General features: G+C 45.6%; 1 protein-coding gene across 1 annotated transcript in view; it reads left to right on the top strand.

Annotated features, from left to right (window-relative positions):
* Positions 1-21,943, top strand: part of PDE1C (phosphodiesterase 1C) — a 531,701-nt gene that overhangs the window by 57,726 nt on the left and 452,032 nt on the right. The window lies entirely within an intron of this gene.

Below are 21,943 nucleotides of genomic sequence, written 5' to 3' on the forward strand. Positions count from 1 at the left end.
CTAGGTAATCTAGTTCTGATCATCTGTGGTTGTACTTTATATCGGGACTGGACCTGCCTTTAGTTATAAAAGATGCAAGTCCCAGCTGTGCCACACCCAGCTGTGTGATCTCGGGCAGCTTGCTTCCCCTCTCTAGGCCTATTTATTTAGTTATTTTTGGCTGCACGCGGGTTTTTCCTTAGTTGGGGCAAGCGGGGCTATTCTCTAGTTGTGGTGCTCAGCCTTCTCACTGTGGTGCTTTCTCTTATTGCAGAGCGCCGGCTCTAGAGCCCATGGGCTCAATAGTTGGGCCGCATGGGTTTAGTTGCCCTGTGGCGTGTGGAATCTTCCTGGACCAGGGATGAAACCTGTGTCCCTGCATTGGCAGGTGGCTTCTTATCCACTGGACCACCAAGGAAGTTCCCCTCTCTGAGTCTTGTATTCTTTCAATGCAGAGGGAAAGATTTGAGGTAAATTATTGATTGCCAACTTCTTTTCATCTGAGATCGTCTAGAAGTCTGTTAGCCCATTTCTGCCTGTTGAACTATGAAGAACCTTTGACAGTGCTTGGAGTTATCCCAAGGAAGGTATAGACATCCAGGGGAAAGAGCAAGGGCCATGGAGTCAGACGTACATAAGGTCAAATCCCCACATACTGGCAGGGTGGTGGTTATCTTGTAGAACCATTGCTGGCTGCTATGTACCCTTGTACAAACTGGAGAAAGGTACTGCATCTGAAGTCACTTTCTGCTGAAAAATTGTCATGACAGATGTATAAATCTACAGACTGTGATGTGGCTTGTGCTCCCTAGAGTTATGCAGTACCCAACCTGGCCAGCTGTATACCTCAGCTGTCTGTGTCCTTAGGCAAGTTCCTCAGTCTCTTTGGAATTTTGCCTATCTGGAAAAAGGGGATATGATGTCTGCCTTATAGGGTAGTGGTGAGGATAGAATTGTGTATGAAGTCCTGGGCTCATACAGAGTGGTTGCTCTGGAAATATAAATTTATCTTTTGTTTTTCCAGGAATAATCTTCCTGCGAGGTGGTTTTTAGAGCCCAAAGGCCGTACTCTCCAAAAAAAAAAAAGAGCAGCAGGTGGAAACTTAGTGTTTTCAAGGTGGGTTTGGGACTTGGAATCTCATTCTCTCAGTTTGCCTCAGCTTCTGGTGCTGTCTTGGGAGTTCATTCCAAGATGCCTTGGAATGTTGCTTCGGTTTGCCCTGCAGGAGGGAGGGAGAGCCCCCAGTGGCAGGGTGATTATCTAGGGTATAGAGTGGTGTCATGGTTGCAAGGCAGTGGGAAGGCTCAGGAGACCTAGGGCTAGAAAAGAAGAGAGAAACAGGCTGTGAGAATTCTTGCCTGGCCTGGGGACACCCTGGAGAACCCTCCCTGTGGATGGGGTGAGCAGAGACACACAGGCTGTTCATACCTAGTCCTCCTTCTCCTGGCAGGCAGGGCAGGAGCACTGGTTACCCCCTGAGGCAGGGGACCTGGGGTGGAGGCTGCTATGGCTGGAGTCAGGGAGCTCTCCCAACACAGAGGTGTTGGAAAGAGCACTGCCTCTGGTGTTAATTTCTCCTGCATCGGAGTTTCATGATTGCCACTTCTGTCCCTGCTCCCCACAAATTCATATGCATCAGTGGATGTGATAGTATTTGGAGGTGGGGGCTTTGAGAGGTCATGAGAGTATAGCTCCCATGATAGAATTAGTGTCCTTTTGAGAAGAGGAAGAGAGCTAGCCCTGTTGTCATCCATGCCCAGTATACAAAAGGAAGGCAGGTACATTTGGACAAATTCCTTAATCTTTCTGAACTTCGACTGCTTCATTTATAAGACGTAAGTAATTATTTACAAAAGGCTGAGCACAGAAGAGCTGATGTTTTTGAACTATGGGTACTGGAGAAGACTCTTGAGAGGCCATCGTACAGCAAGGAGATCTAACCAGTCAGTCCTAAAGGAAATCAACCCTGAATGTTCATTGGAAGGACTGATGCTGAAGCTAATGCTCCAATACTTTGGCTACCTGATGCGAAGAGCTAACTCACTGGAAAAGACCCTGATGCTGGGAAAGATTAAGGACATGAGGAGAAGGAGGCAACAGAGGAGGAGATGGTTGGATGGCATCACTGACCCAACAGTCATGAGTCTGAGCAAATTCTGAGAGATAGTGAAAGACAGAGAAACCTGGCATGCTGCAGTCAATGGGATCGCAGAGACAGAGATGACTTAGCGACTGAATAAGAACAACAAAGTAATTACTATTTCTACCTCTGAAGAGTTCAGACCTTTTAGTATAATATTCAAGGATTGTCAGGACCCAGCCTCAACCTCCCTTTTCACTATCATTGCTGGTACCTTGTACTCCCATCATCTGAGATGCTCTCCCATTTCCCAAACACATAATCTCCATGCCTTTCCTTACTCTTTTCTTTTTGTCTCAGCAGGAAATATAGTGTTTGTCTCTTCTGGGCATGATGAAATCCTCCTTGTTCTTCAAAAGCCTATTCTCTGAAGGTTCTCTAGTCCTTTCTTGTATCAGTTATCTGTTGCTTAGTAACAAATTATCCTGCAGCTTAGTAGCGGAAAGCAACAATGAACACATATCATCTCACATAGTTCTGTGGGTCAAGAATCAGATTAGCTAGGTGGGTTTTAGCTCAGGGTCTTTCGTGAGGTCACATTCAGGATATCGGCAGGGGCTGCATTCATCTGAAGTCTTGATGAGGACTGGAGGGCCTGCTTCAGTGTGGCCACTTGTTTGACTGCCAAGTTGATGCTGGCTTTGGTGGGAAGCCTCAGTTTTTCATCATGTGAACCTCCCCACAGGGCTGCCTGGTTTCCCTAGAGAGGCCATCCAAGATGTGAGTAGCAGTTTTTCTGTGATGAGGACTTGGAAGCCACACCCCATCCCTTTCTCAGTATTTTGCTGGTCACATTGGTCAGTGGGTCAGTACTGACTCTGCAAGAACGGAGCTCTTAAGGGTGTGAGCATTAGGAGGTGAGGCTCATCGGGAGCTGTCTTAGAGGCTAATATCATATTTCCCCAATGAAATCAGGTGTCCTGGTGTTCACTCATATTCGTTTATTGACAGGGTCTTTCTGTGTCCCTGCCCTATGCCAGCTGTGGGAATATACATGTGAACAAGACAAACAAGGTCTCCTGCCTCATGGAACCCACAGTCTATCGGGGAGACGGGCATTACTTCCGCAAATCCTGCATCCATTACAGATTTCATAAATGCCACGGAAGACACATATATATGGAATTTAGAAAGATGGCAATGATGACCCTGTATGCAGGACAGCAAAAAAGACACAGATGTGTATAACAGACTTTTGGACTCAGAGGGAGAGGGAGAGGGTGAGATGATTTGGGAGAATGGCATTGAAACATGTATAATATCATGTAAGAATCGAATTGCCAGTCTATGTCCGATGCAGGATATGGCACGCTTGGGGCTGGTACATGGGGATGACTCAGAGAGATGCTGTGGGGAGGTGGGTGGGAGGGGGGTTCATGTTTGGGAACGCATGTACACCCGTGGTGGATTCATGTCAATGTATGGCAAAACCAATACAGAATTGTAAAGTAAAAAATAAAATAAAATAAAAATAAAAAAAAGAAAGGAAAGGAAGTGGGTACAGTAAGAACATATGATAAGGGGACCTCATGTAGTCTGGGTGGGGTGCAAAGGGTGGGCTTCCCTGAGGATATTCCCTCCTCTGTGCTCCCAGCACTTTGTACTGAGGACCTCCTTGGTGCTTCTTCAACTGAGCTATCATTATTTTCACCATTTTTTTTTCTCCAACCCAACCCCCCATCAAATACTGAGCTCCTCAAGATCAAAGATCTTGCCTTACTGCAGTTCCTATTGTCCAAGCCCCGCCCAGAGCTGAGCACCCACTAGGGGCTCAGCAGATGTGAGCTGAGTGACTGTATTATCCATTACCAGGAGAGCCCTCCTTTCCTCAGGAGGTGTGTGTGTTTGGGGAGAGGTAGAAGGCAAATACGGAGGCAGTAGGATCTAGTTAAGGATGAAATAGGGATTTTCCCTGGCAATCCTGTGTTTAAGACTTTGCCTTCTAATGCGGTAGGGTTAGTGGGGTTGCGGGTATGAGTTTGACCCCTGGTTGGGAAACTAAGATCGTGCATGTCTCACAACCAAAAAACCAGACTATAAATAGAGGCAATATTGTAACAGATTTGATGAAGACTTTAAAAATGGTCCACATAAAAAAATAAAAACAATAACAACAACAACAACAAAACAACAAAGGATGAAACAGTGAATTTTCCACCCTCCTGTTTAAGTACTACTTCTTCATGGCCTCTGTCCATGTGTGGCTGCTTTCTGTAGCAGCATTAAAGGAGCCCCCGGAGAGGAGTTCTGATTGGATGCTGTGATTTGGAAAGATTAGAACTAGTAAGTGTCGTGATGTATTGGGCTTCCTTAGCTTTGATGTATCCACGAGTGGAAGCTGGCTGTTTTGGCAGCAGTGAGAATGCTAATCTGTATCACAGTAGCTCCTGTTTAGTGAAGTGAAGTCTCTCAGTCATGTCCGACTCTTCGTGCCCCCATGGACTGCAGCCCGTCAGGCTCCTCCGTCCATGGGATTTTCCAGGCAAGAGTACTGGAGTGGGGTACCACTGCCAGCTCCTGTTCCATGTGGGCTTATTTTGTGCTGGGCCCTGCAGTGTGCCTTCTTGCCACTCCATCATGGCCCACCTCAGAGCCTTTGCACTAGCTGCACCCTCAGGCTGCCATGCTTTTCCCTGGATATCCCCATTTCAGGTGGGTGTCTGCTCAGAGGTCCTCATCAGAGCTCCACTTGATCATCTCATCTGAAATTGCATCCCAGGCAACTTCATCTTCCTACCTGAGTGCATTTCTCTTTATTGTACAAATCATATCTGCTACTAGGGTATCTTAAATGCAAACTCTGGCATCTTAGTCCACTTGGGCTTCTGTAACCAAAATATCATAAACTGAGTGGCTTAAACCATAAGCATTTGTTTTTCACAGTTCTGGAGGCTGGAAAGTCCAAGATCAAAACATCATCAGGTCCAGTTCTTAGTGAGGGCCCACTTCCTTGCTAACAGACAGCTACCTTTTTATAAGGACTAATCCCATTATGGGGGCTCTACCCTCGTGACCCAATTACCTCCCAAAGCCCTCACCTCCAAATATCATCACATTAGGGCTTTAGCATATCAATTTTGGGTAGACACATTCAGTTCATATGTAGCACCTGAAGATAAATAAAGAGGTCACAGTGTTTGTCTAGGGTTGTAAAAGATTTGTGTTAGTTGAGATATAAAATTTCAGTGTAACCACAAATTATGTTGATGTCTTCATCACTTCATAGGTTACAGTGTTTACTTATAAGGTTGCTCATCGAGCCCTTTCTTGAAACAACAGTGTGAAGAAGGAAGGACAGGTTTTCTGTTATTTAAAAGCCATTTTCTTGGAGAACCAGCTCAGACTCAGAGAGGCTGAATAAGGGAGTCAGGTACAGGCAGAGAGAGACTGGAATTCAGACCAGGCCCTGGAAGTCTAAATGCAGAGCTCTGTTGCTGCCCTTTGTTGTAAGTGATAAGCTACAGTGGACATCAGAGTCTGCAAGCACATGAAAGTTACTGTCCTCGTACAGCTTTGCTAACGCCCAGTTGCCCAAAGTGAGTAGAAAAAACTATCTCCATTGACTGTGTATGTCCCTGGCCTTTCAGACACGGTTCATTTCTGTCGGGCTCTGTGCAAGGGCCAGCTGAGGGAATGTGGGAAGCTCCAAGGCAGTGTTTTCTCAAATTTCATTCTGAGCTTCAATTCAATTTCCTCAGACAGCGCTGTTCTCCTCAGTCAAGGATATATACCCCTACCACTGCAACCTCACTCTCTTTGGGAGTACCCTGGATTATCACAGCGCTCATCACAGTCCTTAGCAATCAGACTCCAAGCTCATTAGCAGAATAAGCTGTGAGAGAGAAAATGAAAGATGCTGTGGTCCTCCAGGTAGTCAGGAGATGCCCCAGGAGATTTGAGCATGGTTGTGCATGGAAGAAAAAATGGGCTTGTGTGAAAACTACAAAGGGAAACAGAAGAAAGCATCAGGAACGTCCCCTGAAGGTTTGTAATGTGCATTCCAGAAGCACCGAGGCCGCCTCACCTCCCCTTAACATGATTTAGTTGGAATGTGTCCTCTTAGTGGGGAGGCTGTACAAATTGAACAAATCCAACCAGGAACCGCTGGATGAGGACTGGCACTCTTTGAAAAATGGATAATGCTTCCTGTCTTGCTGGTTCACCTGTAGATTGTGGTATATTTTAATAGATTTTTTTCTTAAATAATACAGTTGGCCACCAGTGTCCAGGTCCCTGGGAGTTTCCCCCATCTACAGCTTGTCCTCCTCTGCCTCCTCCCAGGGACCAGAGCTGCGTCCTCCCCTACATTTTTTTGTAAGTCAGTTTTTATAACATAAGATTAAAGGTGCTGAGCACATAGTTTTGTCCATCTGTCAGTTTTTCTCCCCTTGTTAATGGTAAAATGAAAGGACCCCAGTGAGGTTTTGACTTCCTAAGACCCCAGAGCATCTGACTCCAGAATCCAAAGACACCGTTCACCCATTTCTGCAGCAGATGATTGTTGAGATCTGTGTGTCATGTATATGCCAAGCGATGAGGAGAGAGAGGGAGTTAAGACAGTGTCCCTACTTTCATAGATCACACATGTTATTGGAAAAATAAACCCAAAGGAAATAATACTAATACAATTGTTGGCTTTTATTGGGCATCTCGTCATGACCGTGTGACGAGATGGTGCTGGGTATCTCACCATTTTAGAATGGCCTTCCCAGGTGGCACTAGTGGTAAAGAACCTGCCTGCCAGTGCAGGTTAGACATAATAGACTTGGTTTGACCCTTGGGTTGGGAAGATCCCCTGGAGGAGGGCATGGCAACCCACTCCAGTACTCTTACTCGGAGAAGCCCATGGACAGAGGAACCTGGCAGGCTGCAGTTCACGGGGTCACAAAGAGTTGGACGTGACTGAAGCAACATAGCACATCTCACCCCTTTTATCTCCCGTCCCAATAACCCTGAGAGGTGTTGTGACTTAGCTGTGCACATGAGAAGGGGATTCAGGGAAATTTGGTAACACAACAGAGGAGCCCGGATTCCAACTCAGGTCTGTCTGACTCGAAAGCCTCCAATCTTCCCACCTGCTGTGATAGAACACTGGTGTCCAGAGGACAGAGCAGGATCCCAGAGAGTATGATTCTCTGGGGGCGGTTGCACTGGGGTCCTGGTGTGCGAGTGGGCATTTGTCAGTTGGAGAAAGTGAGGAAGGACATGAAAGTCAAGTGAAGAGTGTGAATAAAGGCATCAATAGGCAAGTGCCCAGAGTGGAGCCCGTGGGTAGAGGGCTCAGGATGGCTGGTAGGCAGGAATGTGGAAGGATGGCTGGGGCCTCGGCAGTCAGGCATGGACTCTCTCCTGGAGATCAGGCCATGGGGAGACCACAGATTATATTTACAAAATGGGACAAGATGTAAGATTGAAAACTCAGATGGCTTCGGGGTGCAGGCAGTTACATAAATGAGGTAGTGAAAAGCAAAAGTCACTCAGTCGTGTCCGACTCTGCGACTCCACAGGTGGTAGCCTGCAAGACTGTCCATGGAATTCTCCAGGCAAGAATACTGGAGTGGGTTGCCAGTCCCTTCTCCAGGGATCTTCCTGACTCAGGGATCAAACCTGGGCCTCTTGCTTGCAGGCAGATTTTTTTCTACCATCTGAGCCACCAGGAAAACCCTGATTATCCTTGATATGATTTGTTTCCAGTATCAGTTCAGTTCAGTTGCTCAGTTGTGTCCAACTCTTTGCGACCCCATGGACTGTAGCACGCTAGGCTTCCCTGTCATCACCAGCTCCTGGAGCTTGCTCAAATTCATGTCCCATCGAGTTGGTGATGCCATCCAACCATCTCATACTCTGTCATATGGTCATTTAAATCTAAAGCCTCCTCTGTACTGGAAACCATCTCAGATGACAGAGGATGAGATGGTTTCCAGTATAGAGGAGCCTTTAGATTTAAATGACCATATCCTGATGTTAACTACATAAGTCCATCCCATAATTGTGGGAAATTTCATCCTTAGTTGAAATTTTGTTTGTTGCTCTGATTGAGCTTGGATAATAGAGGAAAATGTGTATTTATGGCCACGATCAGAGCAGGAATTATTAACTGGTTGGGTGAGGGGCATCTCATCTAGTAATATCAATAGTGGCCTGAACATGACTATAATTCTTCTTTTAAGATACATTTCCTAAGTGGAAATTGCTCAGTCGTGTCTGACTCTTTGCGACCCCATGGGCTATATAGTCCATGGAATTCTCCAGGTCAGAATACTGGAGTGGGTAGCCGTTCCCTTCTCTAGGGGATCTTCCTGACCTAGGAATTGAACTGCGGTCTCCGGCATTGCACGTGGATTCTTTACCAGCTGAACCACTAACCAATTAGAGCCTTGGAATGGAGAAATCCACCAAGGTAACCCAGAAGTGCTAGACAGAGGTAATTGGCCACAAACTCAACAATTGGATTAATTTTAAAACTAGCATAGGATCATGTCTGTGATAGAAAAACATTTGATTCATATGCAAAGGTCCAAGAAGTCAAGAAAACATTATAAAGGATCATATGAATCAGGTGGAGGATCTTGGGTGAGTTGTCTACTTCGAATGTCATCTTTTTTATCCTCCTGTGGGTGTAGTTTTTCCAGCATTGTTTGAGTAATTTTGAGGTCAGCAGTCCTCTCTATAGGCCAGTAGGTTGGTTCATATTTGTTGAGAGGGACCTTGTGTAGGGACTGTTGAAGGATTCTTCTGTGTTCTGGGGTACAGAGAATAAGATTGCTGCGAGCTGCTTTCAGAAAGTTTGTTTCCTCTTGTTTTAGGTTTTGTGATGGAGAGGTGTGTTCATTCCAGATGGTACTGAGAGGTACTTGAGATGAGAGAGCGGGATCAGGGAAGGCCTCTAGGATATGCCATTTGGGTTGAGACCTGGAAAATGAGGAGGCTGCTGTGAAGGAGATGAGATTTATAAGAGGCAGGGTAGTGTAATGGTTAAGAGAAAGACCTTGGAACTAGACTGGGCAGGTCACCTGAGCTCTCTGTGCCTCAGTTACCCCATCTGTAAAGTGGGGGTAACCATACCCCAACCTCCCAAGGTGGTTCAGAGGATTGACTGAGTTAGCACTCGTAAGTGCTTAGACTGGCACCTGGAAGGCCCGTAAAGGGGTCTGCAGGGGTTGCTGCTACTGTTAATAAGAAACCTTATTACCTATAGCAAAGCATTCCAAACAGGAAAAGAAAGTGAAAAGGCGCTGACTTGGGAATGTGTTCAGTGGGTTTGAGAGAGAGACAGGTGACCAGGGCAGCAAGAGCTGTCAGCCAGCAGACGGAAGAGATGAGGTCAGATCAGGGAGGGTTTGTAGGCGGCGATTTGCACACAGTGAGAAGCACTGAGGGTTCTAAGTGGGGAGGCATTACGGTCTATGCGCTGGCTGCCAGGCAGAGCAGGAGACCCTGGGAATGTGTTAGGGTCATCCAGGTGAGGGTCTCTGGATGCTCAGACCAGAGTTTTAGGAGAGGAGCTATGAGTTAGGGTGTATTTTGGAGGTAAGGATTTGTTGATGGAAGGGCAATGGGAAGGAAGGAGACCATTTCTGTCCTAAGAGACTGCCCTGGAGGGAGGAAGGTAGTGGGGAGTGGTGCCATTGACTAAGAGTGGGAGAGAGCAGATTTTGGGAAGGAACATTTTGCTTTGCCATGCTGGGTTTGCAAGTCCTAGCGCACACCCGTGTCTCAAGTAGGCAGCTGGAGGGAAGCGGACCTGACGTGAGCAGTAGCAATTCATGTCAGTGTGGTGAACTGCTCCCAAGGGAATTCAGATCATTTACTTTTAAACACTGCTTGCCAAGCAGAATACATTTGCTTCCAATCTGTGGCCCCGAGTGGTTCCCAAACTTGCATTCACTTTAGAAAGTAAATATAAATTGCTAGATTAAGAGTAAACCTTTAACTGGTTGCTAGCAAAGCTTTTAGGTGTCATGGAGGAAGAAGGTCCCTGGCTACTTGGCCTGTGTCCATCCAGGGGCCTCTGTGACTTCACTGCCAGTCCTGGCTTCCTCCGCTCGTTTACCAGCCCTTCACTTAGCAGCCTATGTGCTGGCCCTGTTGTGGGCTGGAGGGAAATTGTATGAGATGTGGGCTCTGCTGTGAGAAGCTCATTCTAGCAGGCATCCAAGTTCCTTGCCCAAAGAAATGATGTCTTGTGCTAGCTTTTTTCTTCTGGTTATCTTTTCTTTTTACATTTAAGATTTTGTATTTATTTACTTATTATTGAAATGTAGTTGACTTACAGCATTGTGTTAGTTTCAGATGTACTGCAAAGTGATTCAGTTATATATATGTATATATAAAATATATATTTCAGATTCTTTTATAGGTTATTACAAATTGTTGAGGGTAGTTTTCTGTGCTCTATAGTGTGTACTTGTGTGCTAGTTTTATTTACTGGAGGCATTTGATCTGTTTAGCCTACAGGCAGCTGGTAACGATGCAGTGATTTATGGTGCTGGACATATCAGTGATGGCAGTGCATGTCCAAGCCACGTATCGGGTGTGTGTGTGTCTGTGTGTGTGTGTGCATCTGTGCACTCTGAGGTGCTTAGGGAGTAGCTCTGGTCGTGGCTGTGTGGTTGACCTGTGTCCCAAATCTGAGGACCTCCTTGTCTGTCTCTGAGCCTTTGTGCCCTGCTGGTGGCTTGGCTGGGGAGGCAGTGATCTTCTAGGTCATCTGTTCTATTTAATACCCGTGGAGGAGAGTGAGTTTCTCTCACCCTCTCTGCTTGGACCCTACTTCTCACATGAACACCCTCTCAGTATCTGTCCTCAAGTGGGTTTCAGAGTCATACTGGTAGCTCTTCTTTGTTACAGCTTGACTGAAAGAAACAAAGGGAACTGGACATTGAGTTCAACAGTGTGCACTTTTAAAACCACACGGGGTCTTTCCAGTGAGCTCTCAGAAAGTGTGCTTAGCTCTTCCTTTTTAGGAGGGTTATGTTCTTTAACACCTCGCTGCTCAGAGTGTGGCTTCTAGACCAGCCCATCGGCACCACTTGGGAGCTTGTTTGCAATGCAGAATCCCAGGCCCCACCCCAAACCAACCGAAACAGAAGCTGCAGTTTAACAAGATCCACCAAGTGTTTTTGTGCACAGGGAAGTCTGAGAAACACTGCTTCAGATTGCAGCCTTCTGGAAAATTCAGCCTCTTTGCATGGCTCCTGAATGTACAACGAGAAGTTTCCCAGGTGCCCTGTGTGTCTCCTGAGAGCCAAGCAAAAGGAGAACCTTGTCTGAGAAAGTGGAGATTGGGCTTCGCCTGGAGACCACTGTGGAATGCATGTTCACCAGTGGGTTGCCGAGGCTGTCTTTTCTTTTGTTAGTGATTTAAGTGACTTTACTTTTGGGGGTCAAGGCCTTGGGATATTTTTGTTAAATGAGGGGGGAATGGGGCTTGTGCATCAGGAGAAGAGAGGGCTCACGGGGCCGAGGCCATGATCGTTGTCATGAAATGTTGGAAGACCCTGAGAAGGAATAGAAATCAGGCCTGTTCTTGTGAGGGCAGAAGGAAGACCTTCAGAATGATTCCATCATCATGAAAAAGCTCAACATTCAGAAAACTAAGATCATGGCATTTGGTCCCATCACTTCATGGCAAATAGATGGGGAAACAGTGGAAACAGTGTCAGACTTTATTTTTTGGGCTCCAAAATCACTGCAGATGGTGATTGCAGCCATGAAATTAAAAGACGCTTACTCCTTGGAAGAAAAGTTATGACCAAGCTAGACAGCATATTCAAGAACAGAGACATTACTTTGCCAACAAGGTCCATCTACTCAAGTCTATGGTTTTTCCAGTGGTCATGTATGGATGTGAAAGTTGGACTGTGAAGAAAGCTGAGTGCTGAAGAATTGATGCTTTTGAGCTGTGGTGTTGGAGAAGACTCTTGAGAGTCTCTTGGACTGCAAGGAGATCCAACCAGTCCATCCTAAAGGAGACCAGTCCTGGGTGTTCATTGGAAGGTCTGATATTGAAGCTGAAACTCCAATACTTTGGCCACCTCATGCAAAGAGCTGACTCATTGGAAAAGTCTCTGATGCTGGGAGGGATGGGGGCAGGAGGAGAAGGGGACAACAGAGAATGAGATGGTTGGATGGCATCACCAACTCGATGGACAAGAGTCTGGGTGAGCTCCAGGAGTTGGTGATGGACAGGGAGGCCTGGCGTGCTGTAATTCATGGGGTCGCAAAGAGTAGGACATGACTGAGTGACTGAACTGAACTGAAGGTTGCAGAACTAATTAGAGGTAAAGGGGCCTATCTCCAGGGGGTGAGCTCCCATGCCTGGGCACAGTCCAGGCATGAGCTGGATTTGGAACATGACAGGGAGTCTCAGCAGGATATGTGTAGTGGGACTAGTTCCAGTCCTGTGAACTGTTGAAAAAAAGAGAAGAGCTCACAGAACGAGGTTCAATTCCAGCTTATCAGACCTGATTGGGGCAAGTTACTAACTTTCTTAAGCCTCAGTTTCCTTATCTGAAAATAGGAATCATAATACTTACCTCATGAGATGGTGTAAAAGTTTAATAAAAATTATGAGTCCAAAAAAAGTTATTGGCATAAAGTTCTTGCCAGCCTGGCATGAAATAGGGCTTATTACACTGTAGTGTTTTACTTCTTCTCTGTATTCATCTCCTTTTCCTTATTTGAATTGAGCTTAATTAGTTAAGAGTTTGAGCAGCTGGCTTGATGTTGGATTTCAATCTTGTTCACTTCTGATCTTGTTAACTGCTTGTGGTGGTTCTGGGCATGGTTTGTTCAACTAGGGGGTATTTTAATGAGGCCAGAACAGTAGGGGGCCCTGTATGGGTACTGCTTTGGTCACTCAGCTGTCGCCCCTGTTGTGTGCCTCAGGCCTGTGGCCGTCACCAGGGCATCATCCAGGAGGGCCAGGCAGAGCCCACAGGCTGTCACTGTCAGGAAGCAATCTGGTCCACTTTGGGTGGAGGGCTTTGGAGTGACTGCTGACCCTGGACCTGTATACCTAGCACCTGAATATGCAGACGTATCTGCTCTTGGATAAATTCACATGTCTATCTGCAGATGCAACATGTTTATAGAAAAGAATGGGAGAGAAGGCAGAGTTGCAGCGAGAGGCATTTTATAATTTATCAAGATAGGAGAGAACATCTTTCTCTACTTTTTACTACCACCTCCTTCAATAAAAAGTGTTTCTTGCTTGAGAAAGGGAGAGATTTGGGATATGGTTGGTCAGTCTCAGTCTGCCCCCAGGTCCTAGAATGCACAACATTTCTTCCCTCTCCTATCATCCTTTCCACCTCCCTGGCTCTCACCTGTCCCAGGTCTCCTAGAAGCCTCTGTACTCCTTATTCCAGGCCACCCCAGCCTCTCCCTTCTATAAACAAGGACTCTTCATTTGACATTCAGCAGAGTTTAGGTCTGTAAAGAATCCGCCTGCCAATGCAGGAGACTCAGGAGACTTGAGTTGGATCCCTGCGTTGGAAGATCCCCTGGAGGAAGAAATGGAAACCCACTCCAATATTCTTGCCTGGAGAATCCCATGAACAGAGGAGCCTTGAGGGCTACAGTCCATAGGGGCACAAAGAGTTGGACACAACTGAGTGACTGAGCACAGAGTTTAGAGCATGTCATATATTAATATTATGTTTTCCTAGCTTGACCTCAGGTTTCCTGAGGTCAGGACCTGGTAGGTTGGCCAGGTGGTTTTTGCAGAAATACCAGTACTGTGATACATTTATATTGCAATGACTCTAATAATCTCTGTCAGGAAGCTCAGCACCAGGCTTCTGGTCTCAGGGGACTACTCAAGGACCAGTTATATTCATCATTGAGTCCAGCAAGACATGTGGAGGCAGGGGCTCTGGGAATGCTCAGTGGAGGTTAGTAGATTGTTTGAGTAACTGGAAGGCATGAAAAGTTAGTCTGAAACCTGGCAACTTGGAAAGAGAGGCCAGGAAAGGGAGCCAGGACGTGATTGAAAAAAAAATTTCACCTTTATTAATATCCTAGCTTGTTCCATAAAGGATGGGTGTATGGAGAAAAATAGAAATAAAATATAATTTGTAGAATGACATTGAATATAGATACATAAGTGTATAAAATCAGCACTAGGGAAGAAATATATTACATGAGCCTTTTCATATGGCCCAAATTCCTTCAAATTAATTTTTGAAAAAGTAGAGAAAGTCTGTTTCCCAAGGTGTCCTCTCAGGTTGGCAAGGGCTTCCTTGATTTTCTGTGTGTGTGTGTTTCCTCCCACTCTGGGCTGAGTGAGCTGGTGAACCAGTTTGCCCTCTGGCCCACAAGCCTTGCCTTCTGCAAGGATTTGCCCATTACTCCAGGAGAGAAGGGTCTGTAGGGTATACCATCTCTGCTACTCTCAAATCATCAACCCTGATGAGTCATCCCTACAAATTGGCTTTATTTTCTTTTGTGTTAGAGCTTGATTCAGAGTCCATTTGACAGCCAAATTGGCCCAAAAGGTATAATGAGGCAGTGCTAAGCATTTCTGAATAAAGAAGTGGAGAAGGGAGCAGGCTGAGGGCAGGTGGTGATACCTTTTTTTTTTATCACTAGGGCACATGGTCCAGCTGGATTGCAGAGCTTGGTTCTTTTTACAGAACTGGAGAACAGAGAGCCTTCCTCTGCAGTGCTTCTGACTTGAGGCTAAGTGGAGGCAAGATGAGGAGTTCTCCTGCCAGGTCTGGGTTTCTTGGCAAAAGGCTCATCAAACAGTACTGATACTCGGAGGTTAAAAGTGTGATGGGCAGCACATGAGTTAAGAGCACTGGCTCTGGAATAATGTGTTGGATTCAACTTCCAGATCTGCTGTAGTTGTTTCATCACAAGGAATTTTCTCAAGTTCTAAGACTCAGTTTCTGCATCTGGAAAATAGAGAAATCAAGTGATGGCCTCACAGAGTTGCCATGAGGATAAAATTAGGTAATGAAAGAGTAGTGCTTAGTGTGTTCCTTAGTTATACAGCAGCTCTCATTTTAAGCAAATTGAACAATATATTTTATAGAAGTATTTAATTCAGTGATCTTTCTGAATTATCCACTCTTTGGCTAATTCTTTTATGGCCTATCCAACCCGGCAAAGAGCCCCTGGAGAAGGAAATGGCATACCACTCCATTATTCTTGCTGGGAGAATCCTGTGCATGGAGGGACAGGTGGGCTGCAGTCCATAGGGAGGCCAAGAATCGGACGTGAGTGTGACCAAGCACGCAGAACCTGGCAGAGACTTCCCCGCACACTCATCCTGCCTGCCCCCTTCAGTCTCCTGTCCCGCCCACGACAGGCGTGGTAATGTGTTACAGACATATCCGGCTACACTCAGACTCAGCATCAAGTCTTCCTAACACAGTACTCTGCTCAGCCATTGCCAATCAGAGTTGTATATGTTTTTATTTAAAATATATCCTGGGGTTGGCAAGCATCAATATTTATCAAACCCAAATGAAGGCAAAGGAAACAAAAGCCTTTACTTTTTACTCTTGACAAACGACTCCAAGGGAGCTAAAGAGGTGGAGTACATTCCCTTCTCCAAGAATGCTGGAATTGGAGTGGAAGAAATGGATGACATTTCCAGCTCTGATGTTTGGACTTAAGTCTGATCTCGGACAAACCACCTGATGTCTTGGAATGTCAGTTTCTTCTCTTGAAGAGAATCAAGTCTTGCCTCCTAGGAGCTGTTTTTATGAGCTGTACTGTTCTCCTGCTAAGATGAATTTGATTCTTGTTTCTAGTCCCTTGTAACTGTTTTCTAAGTAGGAAAGGTTTGATCAGGTTACGGAGACACTGGCTAGCTGGCGTTCTTGCATGAACGTGGCAATGAAACCCTTCTTTTTGTAACTAGGTTCTTCCTCTTCTGGATCCTGCTGTTGTGCGTTCTGGCCCCAGGACTGCCCATCTCACAAAAGGGCCCCTCTCTACTGACCGTCTCCTGGTCTTGTGCCAGGTGTGAGATCCCAGGCAGGTGACATCTGGTGCATGGCTCTCCCTGGGGCATGAGGTAGAGGGTCAGACTTTCGCATGACTTTTCTCTAGGGGTAGCCCTCTCTGGAGCACAGCTCTTATCTGCTTACATTTCTTGGAAGGCAGAGGCTAAAGGGAAAGGGCCTGGGCTTTGGAGCCAGGCATCCCTTGGTTTGGAATTCGGACACACAAATCTGTGGTCTAGGAAAAGTTACCTGACCTTTTTGAGTTCCGGTGTCCTGTCTATCAGTGGGAATGACAGTCTTACTCAGTGTGAAAGCAGGGACCATGACAGGCTGTTCAGGCTTTGTCTGTGATTTAGTCAATGCTTGATAAGTATTCCTGAAGGACAGATACTTATAGAACACTTAAATGTTTGGTAGGTGTTCATGTCCTGATCTGCTTCCAATTCTTGGCCTCTAGTGCACTCTGCATGGTAGGAGGCTGATCATTGACTCAATAAATACTGTGTGTCAGGCATTTAGGCGCTAGAGATACGGTTTTTTTTTTTTTTTTCATTGGCAGAGAATCTGTGCTTGTGTGATTACAATGTGGTGGGAGGAAAATGCAGTAAACCCAGTGAATAAAGAACAGAGCATGTGAGAAGGTGAGAAGTGCTTCCAGGAGGGGTTGTGTGGGGAAAGGGGATGAAGCAGAGAAGGAAGGGAAGTTGGGAGCTGTGATCTTAATAAGGTGGTCGTGGAATACCATAATTAGAAGATGACAACTAAATAAGAGTTAGTGATTTTGGACCAAGTCTCTTCCTCCCCAGTGTTCCATCCAGTTTTCCTTGCTTAGGTCTTTACAAGTAGAAGGCAAGGTAAGATGAGGCCAAGCATCTGTGAGCAATTCTAAGCTTTACCTTCTGCAGAAACTAGGAGGGTGCCTGGAACCTCATTCTAACACTCTCTTCTCTGAAGTCTCTTATGCATGGTTTTCTAGCCTCAAGATTTCCCAAAGGACCTCAGCTGGAGAGGATTCCTGATGAGCCCCAGAGCTCATGGCTGAGCAGCAGCGAGTCAGCATGTTGGGTGGATTTCCTTGCAGGAAGCAAAGCTCTTCTGTGGAGCTGCTTTCTCATCATGTGTTTGCCCTGGCGCCCAGCACCCCAGCTGCATTTATGCTCTGGGTGCCAGGTGCCAGGTTTTCAAAACAAGAACGGCCGTGTTTTGGGTGCTTGTTTTGGTTACAAAGCAGTGCACACCTGCCCATGCCACCACCGTGCCTGTTTGGACCACAGTCCCCCCTCCAGCCCCACATTGTGATGGCCTGAAATGTTAGTGGCTCAGCTGGGATGGGGATGCTCACTGCTCTGAAATATCTTCCTCACTGTCTCACCTGGCCCCTCACCCCCGAAGCTGGTCTCCTTGGAGAATCCTTACTTTAAGATTTGTTTCTGGACAGTTTTCTAGTTAGGGGTGGGGGTGCAGAAACATAAAGCGAACATACCCAGGACACACTTCATTTAGAATGCTGCATCTCAAACATTAAATAGCTTTTGAGGCAGTTGTTTAAATTCTAGAATCTTGTCTTCCCTTGCAAGATTCCAGTTGAGTGGGTTTGGGATGGGACCATGGAATCTGTGTCATCGCACCATCATCATTGTCATCAAGTCAGTTCCCTCGCTGAATACACTTGAATAAACCCCGATTGGGAGGCATGGTTTACCTCCCTAAATTGCTTATATGTCAAAGCTGAGTGAAATCAACTGCAGTCATCCTCCCAGGGTCCAGCCTAGTGCTGAGCTCCCAGGAGGCACTCAGGGCACATCTATTGGAGGTTAGAGGGAATGTGAGGAGTATCCTTTTATAAAGAACCCTTCACAGTGTGAAGAGTTGCCTACTAACTGATCTCCATAGCTATGTTTGCAGTCTTAACTGTTGAAAATTTTTTTAAAGCAGAGGCATGTCTCTTTCAGGATTATAATGACAAAACAATAGCATTTTGAAAAGAAGAACTGAATAGGGGTAATTATTTTTGAAGGAAGCTGAGCCACACCTCTCCCCCTGAATGTTGTTTTGATAAAGGTGTCTGAAGTTACACCATTTATTAGTGCTTCTCAGCCTCAGCTACTCATTGGAATCATCTGGGAACTGGGAAAGAATGGATGCTTGGGTCCCACCCACTGAGGCCCACCCTCTGATCCTACCCACTGAATCTGGGCATCAGGGTTTTTAAAAAGTTCTCTAGTGAGTCTGACATACGACCAGGGCTGCAAACCACTGACTTAGAAAGTGTGGAGCCCCCTGGAGGGGGTGGGAGGGTGATTCATTTCTTGAGTCTTACAGGGAGTCCCATGGGACTCCAAAGATGGAAAGTCCCCTGATTTGTGATCCAAGACTGCTCTGAAATGTATCTGAAATACATTTCATATAAATATACATACATATATAATGACTCAAATTATATATAGTAGTTAATTGTTTTCTACCCCTTTAATAAAAACTTTTTTTTCTGATTATAAGTATGGTGTGTGTTTATCCAACTGTTGGGTTTAAGTAGCAAAGTATAAAAATGGCTAATAATCTCCCCAAATGACAGCACATGGAAGAAATAACTGTTAATATATCTGGTACACCTCCTTTCTTTTTCTCTGTGGCTGAATACACACGCAGCCTAGACATACAATTCTACATCAGTGGAATTAATGATACATACTGGTCTGTGTGTTATACCCAGCATGACTTTTGGTAAATCTACGTAATAACTTCCCTTAAATCTCATAATCATTTTTATGAGCTCTTGCCAAATTCAGACTTTAATTGCATCTGATAAATGGAATATCTACTTCATTATTGAAGCTTGCTGGATTTTTTTTTAAATAGAAAGCAAACAACAGTGTAGGAATCCCCCCTTGTGTGTCTGAGCTGGCCAGCTTTGTGCTGGAGGACTGTTGAACATCTTGGATCGGTTTGTGGCCTGGAAACAGAGGGGCTTAGCAAGCTTGGCCACAACCACTCATTGTAGTGCTGGTCTTGGTTGAGTCTTAGTCTCATTTTAAAAAAAATTTTGTTTTTAATTGGAGGATAATTACTTTACAATATTCTGATAGTTTCTGCCATACATCAGCATGAATCAGTCATAGGTATGCATATGTCCCCACCCTCTTAAACCTCCCCCGCACCTCCCTCCCCATCCCACCTCTCTAGGTTGTCAGAGAGCATCAGCTTTGGGTTCCCTGTGTCATACAGCAAATTTCCACTGACTATGTTACATATGGTAATGTATATATTTCAATGCTACTACTCAAGTCATCCCACCTTTGCCCTCCCCCACTGTGTCCTAAAGTTTGTTCTCTATGGCTGCATATCCATTGCTGTCCTATAGATTTTTAAGCCCTTTAAGTGGTCCTGTTTTCACTTGCCTTCTGGACTCATGTCGAGTATAGAAAGCCCAAATGCCAGTCAGCGAAAATGTGCCTCCCAAACATGCAGGAGCTGGACCTGCCCGTAGAAGGCATCTCAGTGGCTGTCTGTGGCTGGCCAGTAAGTCTGGACAGTTTTCAGTTCCTGAGAGAAGCCTATAACTTGCATTTATGTTTGAAACCTCTTGATTTTTAAATGCAGACAATGAATTGTTTAAAAATTAAATATGTTGTAGGGGCCAAGCAAAACACACCTGGGGCTTTTTATAGCCCTCTGGCACTGAGGGCTCCATCTACTGGGCCATCTGTGGCAGTTGGTATCAATTTCAATTATCAGTGAACTACTTCATTCAGTTCTAAAAACATTGACTGAACGCAGTATTCTGCATGCCAGTTACTGAAAGATTGGAAACACAAAGATGAAAAGTGATCATCCTTGTCTTCTCTACAGTAGTCTATAGTTTAGAGCTGCTGCTGCTAAGTCACTTCAGTCGTTTCCAACTCTGTGTGACCCCATAGATGGCAGCCCACCAGGCTCCCCCGTCTCTGGGATTCTCCAGGCAAGAACACTGGAGTGGGTATAATTTAGAGCAGTTCTTCTCAAAATATGGTCCCCAGAAGAGTGTTCTCCATACCACATGGAAACTTGTTAGAAATGCAAATTCTTGGGCCCTATTCCAGGTCAACTGAATCAGAATCTGCATTTAAATCAATCCTGCGATCTGTTTCAACAGACCTTCCTGGTGGTTCTAGTGTCTGCCAAAGTGTGAGAACCACTGGCCTGGGAGGGTAGTGAGGCCAGGGGCAGAGGTCTATGGAAGGCAGAAGCTGTGCTGGGAGTCAGGGGGAACTTTTCAGAAATGAATGGTTCTGGGACTTCCCCGGCAGTCCAGTGGTTAAGACTTTGCCTTCCAATGCAGGGAGTTGGGATGCAGGTTCAATCCCTGGTCAGCAGCTAAGATTCCATATGCCTCTGGGCTGAAAAGCCAAAACACAAAACAGTATTGTAACAAATTAAATAAAGACTTTAACAAAAAGAAATGAATGGCTCCAGCTGAATCTTAAAAGATGAGCAGGAGGGAAGCAATGGGGAGGGCTGTCTGGGAGGAGGGGGCAAAGGAGCTGTAGCAAAGAGGACAGAGAGTGTCTGAGATTTGCCCACGTATAGCCTGTGGCTGGGTTCTGAAGGCAGTGCTGGGAGGTCCAGTGAGCTGAGAATAGGAGGGGCCAGCTGTCCAGTACTTGGCCAGGTGGACTGGACTGTATCTTGCAGGTGTTGGGGCATCGTGCAGATCTTGTGGTATTGGGTTTGCTTTTGAGAAAGTAATGCTGGGAGCAGGGTTCAGATTTCTTCTGGGTAAAGACAGCTCTCCTGGCATGTCACTGGCCTAGATCTTGCTTCCTGCCTCTCCTGGCGCGACTTGGATCTGGGTCAGCAATTCCCACCCTTGGATAGGGTGGTAGGGAGGGGAGGAAAAGCCTGGGGGTGAGGAGGCAGCCAGTAATGCCTGTGAAATTGTGATGGTGTGTGCCTGCTCCTTCTCTGCCCCTCGGGGGAAACGTGTGCTCTCTAAGCTGAATGTTGTAATGGTGGCCGGTGTTCTCAATGATGGCAGTGGTCTTCATGATCCTACTTTAAAAGTGGCCCATCACTTTCTGCAGCAAATATGTTGGAGTATAACCTTAGAGATCTATAGTGTCCAAAGAGGAAGCAATTTGTACTCAGGCCGGGGAAACTCATGTCTATAGCTAACTACGTCTTACCGCTTTCTCCTGTCCTCCCTTTCTCTCTTTTTCTCTCCATTTATCTCTCTATTTCTTTTCAAAATGCTGGAGTGTGAGATCCTGGAAGCAGGATGCAATGTCACCTCCCCCTGCTGGTCATTTAGTACAGTGTCTTGTTTATAATATGTACAGAGTGGAGACAATGGTCCATGGAAATGACAGAAATATAAAGTAGCTGAGATCGAATCCATTAATTTAAAAAATTATGGTAAATTAAAAAAAATTTCACCTTTTTGAAAGGGTGAAAGGAATTTGTTGACTCCTTCCATTCTTTGCAAAATGATGTAATACATTTCTGAAGTAGCTATTTCTTGCATCCTACACTGCAAATTCTCATAGATGACAATGATTTTAATGATTACATTAGCATTTTCCTTTATTCTGCCTATGTATTGGATGTTCTTTCCTAAACTAAGATATTGAAAAAGTTTTTTCCATTTGATTGCTTTGGGTGTTCGTTCAAGTTGATCATACATACTTACAAAACACCCAGGGTTATAGTCTTTAGGGGCATTGAAAGTGATATTTAAAGTGATTGAACCTTGTGTTTCAGTTTAACCTTTTTTTATCCGTGACGATGGTGTTCATCAGTATGTGTTCATGCTAAGCTGCTTCAGTCATGTCCAACTCTTTGTGATCCTGTGGACTGTAGCCTGCCAGGCTCCTCTGTCCATGGGTA

This window comes from Oryx dammah, unplaced genomic scaffold (genome assembly GCF_014754425.2).
Source record: "Oryx dammah isolate SB20612 unplaced genomic scaffold, SCBI_Odam_1.1 HiC_scaffold_18, whole genome shotgun sequence".
In the NCBI taxonomy this organism is placed as follows: Eukaryota; Metazoa; Chordata; class Mammalia; order Artiodactyla; family Bovidae; genus Oryx; species Oryx dammah.